This window comes from Diabrotica virgifera, chromosome 2 (assembly GCF_917563875.1).
Source record: "Diabrotica virgifera virgifera chromosome 2, PGI_DIABVI_V3a".
In the NCBI taxonomy this organism is placed as follows: Eukaryota; Metazoa; Arthropoda; class Insecta; order Coleoptera; family Chrysomelidae; genus Diabrotica; species Diabrotica virgifera.
This window is the reverse complement of record NC_065444.1, coordinates 198,382,646-198,394,922: the sequence shown is the minus strand read 5'-3', so window position 1 is coordinate 198,394,922 and position 12,277 is coordinate 198,382,646. Positions and strand designations below refer to the sequence as shown.

The window sequence follows — 12,277 nt, the reverse complement described above, 5'->3', positions numbered from 1 at the left end:
TTAACCCCTCATCCACAAGAATTTAAATGCATCGTTTTCCTTCTACAATACATTTTACTACAGTGTTATTTTTATGTTCAAAAAGTTGAGCGGTCTTGAAATGAATGGTTTTTGAAAAAATAAGATCAAATTATAGAGCGCATATTTAAATTTTCTTAAAAATCTTCCTTTTTCTCCATGTAACTTGAAATGATAAGAGATACTGTTATAAAAAATAAAATCAAAGTGTTTATCTAGAATCTAGAAGAAACCTACATTTTTGTATGGCATCTTTTTTTTTGGCACCTCTTATCATTTTCGAGTTACATGGAGAATTAGGAAGATTTTTAAGAACATTTAAAAATGCGTTCAATAATTTGATTTATTTTTTTCAAAAACCATTCATGTTAAACCCGCCCAACTTTTTGAACATAAAAAGAACACTATAGTAAAATGTATTGTAGAAGGAAAACGATGCATTTAAATTTTTGTGGATGGGGGGTTAAATATACTTCTCATTTTTTTCTTAAAATACGTTATTCATCAAATTTTTTACAGTTTATCTCGCATAGTTTGAATGTAATCGACATTTAATATTGCTTAATTTATAGGTCTTTTCAAGCACAACAAAAGTTATTGGCGGCAGTATACACCTAAAATCGACCGCTTCTCTGTTATTTCAAGTTAAATACACTGATTTGAGCATGCACCAAGAAAACAAGTTTTTTTCACTTACCATATCTCCTTTTGTGTTATAACTAGAAGTATCAATATACCGATATTTACGTGCGGTATCCGGGGTGACCAGACGTGATCGTATAAGAAATGAAGACATACGTGAAAGGTGCGGTGTTGGTAGGACCTTAGACAGACTTGAAACGAAACAGTTATCGTGTTTCGAACATATGGCGAGAATGAGTGAAGGTAGAACTGTAAAGAGGGTATGGAAAGCGGCATCTGATAACAAACGACGAAGAGGCAGGCCAGCAAGAACGTGGAACGCAAATATTGGAAAGGCTTGCGTAAAACGAAATATTGGGTGGAGAGAATCAGAAAGACTAGCTACTGACCGAAATGCATGGAGACGTTTGATTTCTCCACTTACCTCGACACCGTAAGGTACAAGAGGGCGGCTTAAGTAAGTAAGTTTAAATGTAATCGACATTTAATATTTCTTAATTTATAGGTCTTTTCAAGAACAACAAAAGTTATTGGCAGCAGTATACACCTAAAATCGACCGTTTCTCTGTTATTACAAGTTAAATACACTGATTTGAGCATGCACCAAGAAAACAAGTTTTTTTCACTTACCATATCTCTTTTTGTGTTATAACTAGAAGATTCATAAAGAAAAGAATCTCTTTGTTATTTTATAAGCTACAAAAATGTTTAATATAGTTTTTTTAGTTAGATGCATAATTTTTAAGGTATTCGCAAAAAACCGTTTGAAGAGGTGTTATGTTTCAATGAAAATGGCCAATTTTCAACCAGGAATAATTCAAAAAGTATTTAATTTTCGAAAAACAATTATAGAACAGTTTTTACTTAGTATTAGGTTCTCTAGCAACTTCCGTAGTTATTTAAGCAAAAAATTTTCCACCCCCAAGAAGGGGTGGGAACCGCCCCCAAGACAAAAGCACACATCGGCATAGGGTAGACTTTGTTTCTTGGGCTATTCCCTACTTACTGTGAAAATATCACATAAATCGATATAGTAGGATGGAATTCGGAGCCACATACCCTCATTGACTGCCCTAATACTGTTTGGTTGTTTCTATCCAAATATGCGCATAACTGTCGAACATACACAAATCAATTATTAACAGAACAGTAAAATAATAATTTCATTCATCACATTAAAAGTTAAAGCTAAGAATACAGTGTTTAAATTTGAATATAGTTCTAGTAAAAGTGTTTCTTCTTACATAAATTACAGTGGCGTTGATTTGTAATAATTTGATATGGGGTTACATAAAATAAAAAGTATTTGGTGGGTTTTCCTTTATCTTAAAAGTTTGGGAACACCTGCCTTAGGGCACCTCAGACTGCTGTATAAAATAATAACAGATCAACAGATGAATACAACTACAAAACTAAAATAATTTTGTAGAACAAAAAAATTAAAAATTATAAAATTGCAATATATAAAATAATTGCAATACATTATAATACAAAATACATTCTGGGAAAAATAAAAAAATATTATTAACAGAAAAATATTTTTTAAAGAATATTACCTGTATATAGTATTTTTACTACAAAAGCGATATTACGTAGGTCAAAATTTTTGACGTAAGAGAACTGTCAAAACATTAGAATGTGACTTTTCATTATTGCCATGTTTATAATAAACATGGAAATAATGAAAAGTCACATTCTAATGTTTTGACAGTTCTCTTACGTCAAAAATTTTGACCTACGTAATATCGCTTTTGTAGTAAAAATACTATACGAAAACAAACAAATACCATATTTCGTTACTATCAAAAGTTAGATTACATTTTGAAGGCAACACCCACCAATTAAATCAAAAATTATCTACTGATATAAAATGATATTGATATTGATTTGGGAAATCGCTATCAAAACTATTAGTCAACAAATATTATTTATTCAAGATTACGATTAATTTGTAGAAAACGAGCCAAACGGATTATTATACATACTAATTTTAATAATGTCTGTCTCAGAATATGTTAGTTAATTCCCTATTTAAACAGTTTTTTCTCTTATCAATAGATATTTGATAAATATGTACTAAAATCTGTTAAAATCATACCAGGTTTTAAAACATCAAACTTGTAGGTAATAGTTATAAGGTTATATCGCTGGTACCTATGATTAATGTGATTCCTAATACATTTCCAGTGAAAATAATAACTCTTTGATAAGTGTTGGCGATACAATTTTTTTGTATATGCGTGCCCGCGAAGATTATAACTCCCAAAATATTTATAATGAAAAGATTTAGTTTATAATAGATGTCGACGAAAACAATTATTTCCCTTTCTGTTTCTACCGACGAAAAAAATTATTTCTTAGAACTTTTTAGTAATTATAATTTTCGTGGACCCACAAACAGAAATGATGTTTTTTGCTGATACTTCTCAAAAAATAAATTTTTTCGTTAACACTTTATTAGGGATTATAATTGTCGCAATCATATAATCGAAAATAATATTTTTCGCGGCGTTCATTGAAAGTTCTATTCTTAACGGCATTTTTCGGAGTTATACTTTTCGTAGGCAACGGCGATATATGGTATCAAAGACAGAGTGTCCTACGACGATTAAGTTAAACTAACTGTCCACTCAAGATAAAATCTCGAGATTTATCTCAAGATAAAATCTCGAGATTAGTCTCAAGATGTTGTCCATTTGAGATCAGCATGGGAGACTCGCTGGTGACTTTAGCAAAGAGTCAACACGCAGCCCACTGTATGACTTCATCGCGCGTAAAAATATTTTAATTATACAGCTATTATAATTGCGTTTATGATTGTGCAAAATCGAAAATAAAGTGAAAAAAGAAGTGTTGGATGAGAAAATTAGTCCAGAGAAATAAGGATTTTGTCGGGACACTTGAGCAGCCAGGTTGCAAATGGATTTTTTGGATACTATATATAGACCAAGAGGCAGCGCTGAAAAATCTATTTGAATTTACTAAAGCTAGATTTTTCACAGTTGATTACTGTGAGTGTGTAGAGAAACATACTGCGGTCGGTCAAGCGAAACGTAGAACAGGGGTTACTGAGAGGGTATCAAAGTTGCTTTCCTACGAAGGTAATTATTTCCATTTACTAAGGCTGAAAATCGGTACACACATTCTAAATTAAATATAAATAAAAGTTATTATAGTCGGTCAGCTGTATGACGGGACAGAGCCGGTCGGTCGGCCCCAATAGTCGATTGAGAAAATGAAGCATTTTGGCTCGCAGTTTTTTCGTCCAGCATGGATTTACTTGAAATTTTCACAGAAGGTAGGGAATAGTCCAAGGATCATTTTCTATATCATGCCGCTATCATAAGCTAAAACCTTGGGGGTGGTTGCCACCCCATCTCGGGGGTGGGAATTTTTTATTACATTTTAACCATGTAATTCGATGGAAAAAGTGATTCTAAGAAAAAAATGCTTTTTACATTTTCTTCGTAAAACTAATTTTTTTCGAGTTATTCGCGCTTGAAAATAACAGTTTTTCGACGAAAAAATCGACTTTTTTAGAGGGTTTTTTGAGAATATCTCGAAAAATATGCATTTAATAAAAAAAACTGTAGATATCAAAATTGTATCTTTTAGTAACACCAACCAAATTCTTTTCCTATAATATCTTTACCAATACAAACCGAGATACGGGATGTTAAAGGTTAGCTTTTTTCGTCAAATGCATAATTTGAAATATTCAAAGCCAAATAATGGGAAAAATTTGCATTTTTCGAGGAAAACTTAAATAATATTTTTTCAAGTATACAATTAGACCTTTCAAAAAATAATAATAAAACGATTCTAGCATGAAAATTAAGCGACTTACAAAAAAAAGGTCGGTACCTGCTTTTCTCTACGAAAAAATCAGTGAAAACAACCCCCTAACTACCTTACTAATTCAAAATTGGTCTTCACCTTTCTGTAGTTCCTTTTATATTTATATTATCAATACACTTAAGGAGTTTGACCTATTTAAATGACTAATTTTGGAAAAATTGGAGTTAAAAGAAAAATTGATTTTTTGCAATTTGGTATTTTTTACCTTTTACTTCAAAATATCTCCGAAAATACTGAAGATATGAAAAAAAAATTATAAAGTACTAAATTGTAGCTTTTTTAATGACTAAAATTACCCTGTGCATATATTTTCATTACAGTGAACAGTTAGCCAGATATAGCTGTTTAAAACCTCTAATTACCAACAAACACCCCCTTATTCGAGCCCTTTAAATCCGCCTCTATTAAAAACTAAGGCATCTTACGGAATTTAATTTACACAGTCTTGTAGCTCTTTAAAAATCCTACAAAATCATTTTTGAGGGGTCACATTACTGAGAGGGTATCAAAGTTGCTTTCCTACGAAGGTAATTAAATCCATTTACTAAGGCTGAAAATCAGTACACAATGAGATATAATATTTTTCCAAAATTAGGCATTTTGTATTGATAATATAAATATAAAAGGAACTACAGAAAGGTGAAGACCAATTTTGAATTAGGAAGGTAATTAGAGGGTTGTTTTCACTGATTTTTTCGTAGAGAAAAACAGGTACCGACATTTTTTTTATTATAAGTCGCTGAATTTTCATGCTAGAAACTTTTTATTATTTTTTTTTGAAAGGTCTAATTGTATACTTGAAAAACATTTTTTTGGCTTTGAATATTTCAAATTATGCATTTGACGAAAAAAGCTAACCTTTAACATCCCGTATCTCGGTTTGTATTGGTCTTAAAGATATTATTGGAAAAGAATTTGGTTTGTGTTACTAAAAGATACAATTTTGATATCTACAGTTTTTTTGAGCATATTTTTCGAGATATTCTCAAAAAACCCTCTAAAAAAGTCGATTTTTTCGTCGAAAAACTATTATTTTCAAGCGCGAATAACTCGAAAAATATTAGTTTTACGAAGAAAATGTAAAAAGCATTTTTTTCTTAGAATCACTTTTTCCATCGAATTACATGGTTAAAATGTAATAAAAAATTCCCACCCCCGAGATGGGGTGGCAACCACCCCCAAGGTTTTAGCGTATGATAGCGGCATGATATAGAAAATGATCCTTGGACTATTTCCTACCTTCTGTAAAAATTTCAAGTAAATCCATGCTGGACGAAAAAATTGCGAGCCAAAATGCTTCATTTCCTCAATCGACTATTGGGCCCGACCGACCGGCTCTGTCCCGTCATACAGCTGACCGACTATAATAACTTTTATTTATATTTAATTTAGAATGTGTGTACCGATTTTCAGCCTTAGTAAATGGAAATAATTACCTTCGTAGGAAAGCAACTTTGATACCCTCTCAGTAACCCCTGTTCTACGTTTCGCTTGACCGACCGCAGTATGTTTCTCTACACACTCACAGTAATCAACTGTGAAAAATCTGGCTTTAGTAAATTCAAATAGATTTTTCAGCGCTGCCTCTCCGTCTAATACCTAATACATTATAAATACAAAAATGCCCGTCACAATTCGGACGAGAAACTTAGTTATTAACAAATAAGGATCAAAAATGGCAGTTTTTTCGTTTAAATCGCTGCAGGTAAAAATAGGGTAATTAAATATCTTATTTATAATATTCTTTTTTTTTTGTAGATGAGCCAAGGTTTAAAAAGGCACTTTTTTAATTTTGGTCCGATCCTTTTTTGTTTCGGAAAGTGCAAAATAAGACTAAAATTTCAAAAATAAAAAATGTGCTATAACTTTTGCGAAAATGGCCTTTCATATTGCACGAAAAGTTGAGTCAAACATTCCATATAATGCACAAATTTTTTTAAGACGATTTGTCAATTAATTTAAATTTTATTCAATTTGTTTATCGCAAAGAGTTTTTTTTCGCAATGTTATTGTTCAGAAAATAATAATGACATAGCAATTCTGTGGAAACCATATGCAACAATAATATGTAGTTATATTTTTAAAGTATTAAAAAAAATCATTAAAAAGTCGTTTTTATCACTCCGAAAAAAGTTTAGTAAAATAGAGTCTTTTTGGCTTCTAAATTATTTGAATAACTTTGTTAATATTGACTATAGAGTGAAGCTGTTTTAGGATTTCAGAAGCTGGTATTTTTATACAAATTTTCAGAAAAAAACATATTGACTAGATTAATTAGGTTCAAAGTTAGCCAATTTTATTATTTAATTCGCAGTTACTTCTATATACATCAAATTCTCCTGTAACAGTGTTAGTTACCATACTACTCCGAAACGGCTTGGCCGATTTTTATAAAATTTTACACGCTTATCCTGTAGGACGTTGAAGAGGTTTTAATATATTTTTTATACCCATAAGTTATAAGGGAGGTTGCCCTCTGACATTTTTTTGATATCCCTATTTCATATCCCTGAGTGATAAGGGGAGTTCCCCCTAACATTTTGTAATGTTAGGTGGGGATGTGTGTACATAACGTACTCTATGAGACTACGAGTACATACAAATTTAAAAATTATGACAAAATCCATCAACAAGTTCCAGCGATATTAATCGCAGCATATGTTTGCAGAATCAGTTTCATTTTTTGAGTGCACGTATTTTAGTAATTCCCCTCCACCGACCACGAATTAATTCCGTTCGGACGCCATTTTTAAAGCTTTATTAACCACTCTGTTGAGGTTCAAAGTTTACTCAAACTTTTACACATAACCTATATATCTTCAACTTCAAAATGGCTCTAGTTAGGTTGCTTAATTGTTATAAACAAAGTAGCCGTCAATTAAATTAAAAAAAGTGGCTAACTTTGACCGTAATTAACCTAGGCGAAAAGTTTTTCTTTGAAAATTCGTACAAAAATAGCAGTTTTTCAAATTCCATTGTAGTTTTAGCCTACAGTTAATATTAACAAAGTTATTCAAATTGTTTATAAGCCAAAAATGACTCTATTTTAGTAAAATGTTTTCTGAGTGATAAAAATGACTTTTAAATGATTTTTTTTAAATGCATTGAAAATATGACTATTCTTCTTTCATTTTGTTTTCACAGAATTGCTTTATCATTATTATTTTCTGAACAATAACATTGCGAAAAAAACTCTTTAGTATAAACAAATTGAATAAAATTTAAACTAATTGACGCATCATCTTAAAAATTTTTGTGCATTGTATGGACTGTTTGACTCAACTTTTCGTGCAATATGAAAGTTCTAAATTCATTTTCGCAAAAGTTATAGCAAATTTTTTATTCTCGAAATTTTAGTTTTATTTTGCAATACCCGAAGCAACAAATAATCGGACCAAATTTCAAAAAAAAGCTATTTTAAACCTTGGCTCATCTACTAAAAGAAAAATATTATAAATAAGACATTTAATTACCCTATTTTTACCTGTAGCGATTTAAACGAAAAAACTCTCATTTTTGACCCTTATTTGTTAATAACTAAATTTCTCGTCCAAACTGTGACGGGCATTTTTGTATTTATAATGTATTAGGTATATAGTACCCAAAAAACCCATTTGCAACCTGGCTGCTCAAGTGTCCCGAACATGGTATATTTTTGCCTTATTTCCCTGGTGTAAATGGTTTGCACTTCTAGCTCCAATCACACCCTTACCTTCAACCAACAAATGAGTGTGTGTTTTTTACATTATTTACATATTGTACATTTCTTTTTGATCTGTTTGTGTCTAGCTTTGAAACGCCAACTCTGTGTTGTGATTTGGTGGTAAAATCTGGCAGCGTGTACCGTGATTTAAGTGTTGCCCTGGTGAATCCATCTCTTGATTGGGGCCCACATACAAGACTTTAGACGATGCTTAATGACCAAATCTACGCACCGCTCAACAGCTTGCGGGTGGCAGGGATAGTATTGTATATTCCAGTCTGGCATGATGTAATGCAGGAACTTATATCTTCATTTTGAAACACTGCAAAGAGCTAGTGGATAAGACAGTTTTGCAACATTCCAGTCTATTATTTCAGTGTAGTCATGCGCTTCAAAATTTAAAGTAGAAGGAATGAAATTTCTAATACCTTAGATCTTGGCTTTAGTTTAACCTGCTTTTAACTCTCTCCATAGCACTAGCTCTCTAATGTGTTTTCTTTTTCCCTACTACTTGAAATTTTGAAGCACACGACAAAGCTAAAATAATATGGAATGTTGCAAAATTATCTTCTCCACCACTTCTGTGAAGAGTTTCAATTGAAGATATAAGTTCTTGCATGACATCGGGCAACATGCCAGGCTGGAATGTACAAAACTGTCCCTGCCACACACAAGCTGACGAGCGGTGCGTAGAGTTGGTCACGAAAGAATCGTCTAATGCCTAATGTATGTGGGCTCCAATCAAGAAATGGATTCATCAGGGCAACATTTAAATCAAGGTACATGCTTCCAGATTTTACCACCAAATAACAATACAAAATTGGTGATTAAAAGTTAGACACAAACAGATCAAAAACAAATATACATTAACGTAAAAAATACATACTCATTGGTTGGTTGGAGAGAAGGGTGTGATTGGAGCTAGAAGTGCAACCACCTCCTCGTTGTGAGTTCTGGGTTATTTAAATATTGTCATACAATATCTAAACAGGCGAAGAGCTTCACAATTTAACAGAAAAATGAGATAACTAAATATTTTGTAATTTATCAAAATCATCAAAAATTTCAATTTTTTATAGATTTTGATTGACCTTGCGGGATCGGAATATAGTCGTTAAGTGCGGAAAAGTATTTTTTTTATTACTCAAGCATGCAAACTGTAAATAAATTTTACTATAGCGATAAATAAAACGTACGTGGAGGTTAAATAAATTTTTTTGAAAAATAGGTAAAATTTGAGTTTTTTCATAATCTTTAGGCCCACTGCGGGATCGGTAGATAAAGTCCGATTTGAATAGTTCCTTTTTTGTTTTTCTTGTAATTACCAATCGCAACTTTTCCGCACTATAGCGACACGGAATTATCAACTTGACTTTTTTCGCACCACCCTATTATGCATGTCGTATAGATAAAGACGGCAAGATTCAAAGTAAGGCCTGTTATTAATATGATAATTACTGTATATTATATTTTTTAGTTCTCTAGTTCAACCGTTTTACCTGTAATAAAATGTGAATGATTTTCGGATAGGTTATATTTCTTAAAATACAGTCAAAAATGTATCAGGTTTAGTCAATTTTACCAGTTCCGATAATAAAAATAAGTCACCTTCAGTATTTTTTTCCAGTTGAAGGTAAAAAATATAGTCGGTAGGTAACTTTTCCTGCTTGCAATATAGCAGAAAATATTACTAACCGTCACTATTTCCTAAACTATTAAAAAATAGATAGTCTACAAATGGCAGTTTATAAAGTATCTAAACTGCATTTAAAGTTCGTTGGAATTATGATAATAAAATCACTAAATCATTTTTTATGAATTTTTTTTTCAAAATTTCAAACTTTAAACCGCTCTAGTGTAAAGTTAGCCAAATGTCGCTTGGTCATTTTTGCCTTTCAGTGAGTGCAGTTTCGAGACTGCTCTCGAGACTGTTTTATCCCAAATGGACACTCAGATTTACGTCGGCTCTAAAATTATAGTCTAATCTAAATACATAATTCAACTGCGCCTCGAAGCAAAATCGAGAAATTTCTACTGAGTTCTAGGACCGGTTCACAAAATATGTTTTATAAGGAAAATTTAATTGTAAGAGTTAGTCTACAATATAAATTTTTATCGCCGTTTACATATATTTAATATGTATTCAGAGAGAATTCTTAACGAGGGTCTATACGGAGTAGACGAAGGCATCCTTCTAAATGGAGAAAGAGTAAACAATATTAGACATGCCGACGACACCATGGTGATAGCAGATAGTTTAGAGGGACTTCAGAGGCTAATGGACAGAATCAACGAGTACATTCAATAGTACGGACTAAACATTAATACCCAAAACGAAACAAAAATGATTATCAGCAAGGAGAATATAAACAGGACTCATCTATACAATAATGGAACGCAGAGAGAGCGCGTAAAACAGTATTGCTACCTGGGAACTATTATAAATGAGCAGTGGAGCTCCTCCTTCTCCTCAGTCGTTTCCTCATTGCTGAGTGTCGTGATTCCCTATAATACGAGCAACTATCTCTTTCCATCGGCTTCTGTCCTGAGCTTCCCTCATGGATTCAGAGAATGTTTTTCAGAGCAGTGGAGCAATGTATAGGAAATAAAGTGCCACATAGGAAAGGCAACAACGGTCTTTAACAAATGAGCGGCATCTTCAAAAGCCACAACATATCCCTAGATACAAAAATGAGACATTTGAGATGTTATATTTTCCCTGTATTATTGTACGGATCGGAGGCATGGACGCTTACAGACACCACTATTAAAAACCTTGAAGCATTTGAGATGTGGCTTTATAGAAGAATGCTGAGACATCAAGGATCACGAACAAGGAAGTTCTAGGAAGAATGAAGAAGGAACTGGATATTGGGTGTACCAACAAACGCATAAAATTGCAGTATCTGGAACACGTTATGAGAAATCAGCACTGTTACTCTCTGCTGCAGTCCATATTGCAGGTAAAGATAAAGTCAAAGGTAAGCGAGGATTCGGTAGAATTGAAATAGCATGGCTGCGGAATTTGAGAACATGGTTTAAGAAAACCTCAACGGAACTGAAAGAAAACCTCCGAAATGAATAGGAACCAGAAGAAGAAGATAAATTAAAATTAAAAATGTTAAAAACTCTAAATTACAGACTCAATAAATCAAAAATAAAAAAAGTGTAATAGTCTATGTATATAGTAATGTAGTAATAAATAGTCTATGTAATATAGTAGTTACTGGTCTTATCTGAATAGAGGAATACATAGGGTGAGGCAGATAAAGGGCCTATTAGAAATATCTCGAGAACTAAAGACAACTGAATTACTAAAATTGGAATAAGGGGGGTTTTGAAGACTGATCTATTAAATGAAAATATTTTCATCTATTTGGTACTTTCGGTTATACCGGAAGTTGCTTATAGCTTCGATTTTTTATTAATGAGACACCCTGTATATTTTTACATTTTTGGATTCTCCTCGATTTTTTCTTTCTTAAAATATGAGGTTTTTGTAACATTATACAGGGTAGGTTAAAAGATAATTACGTTTTCTTATTAATTTCGTAGCAATATTCACACCCTGTAGGATTGTAGTAGTTTGACATAATAGACTCTATTTATGTTCAAATGATTTTTAATATAGTCTAATATTGTTAACAATTATTAGTATAGCTGAATTTTTAATTTTAGTATACAGGGTCGACAGTCGGAATGAGTATTTTCTGAGTTTTCTTAAATGGAACACCCTATATTTTAGTATTGTAATGAAATGATATTTCATGGTACTTTTTTACTTCTTAAGCATTCCCTCTACCTAACTGCTTTAATTTGTGCTTAATTGTTAATCGCACCAACAATCTTAACTTCGATGGTATTTTGATACATCAACCATTATTGGAAATTTTAAGTATTAGTCTACATAGATTAATATGTATTTATTTCCAAAAAATTATTTGTGATTGAATATTTTTACAGCCAACCTTTCACGTATTTTGTGTTGCAATTAATGTTTGGCTTGAATCACCACTAACTCACAAATTAAAGCAGTTAGGTATAGAGAATGCTTAA

The 12,277-nt window shown here is 32.0% G+C and overlaps 1 protein-coding gene across 1 annotated transcript in view; it reads right to left on the bottom strand.

Annotated features, from left to right (window-relative positions):
- The window catches only part of LOC114328102 (27 kDa hemolymph protein), a 129,188-nt gene that overhangs the window by 34,569 nt on the left and 82,342 nt on the right, over positions 1–12,277 (bottom strand). The window lies entirely within an intron of this gene.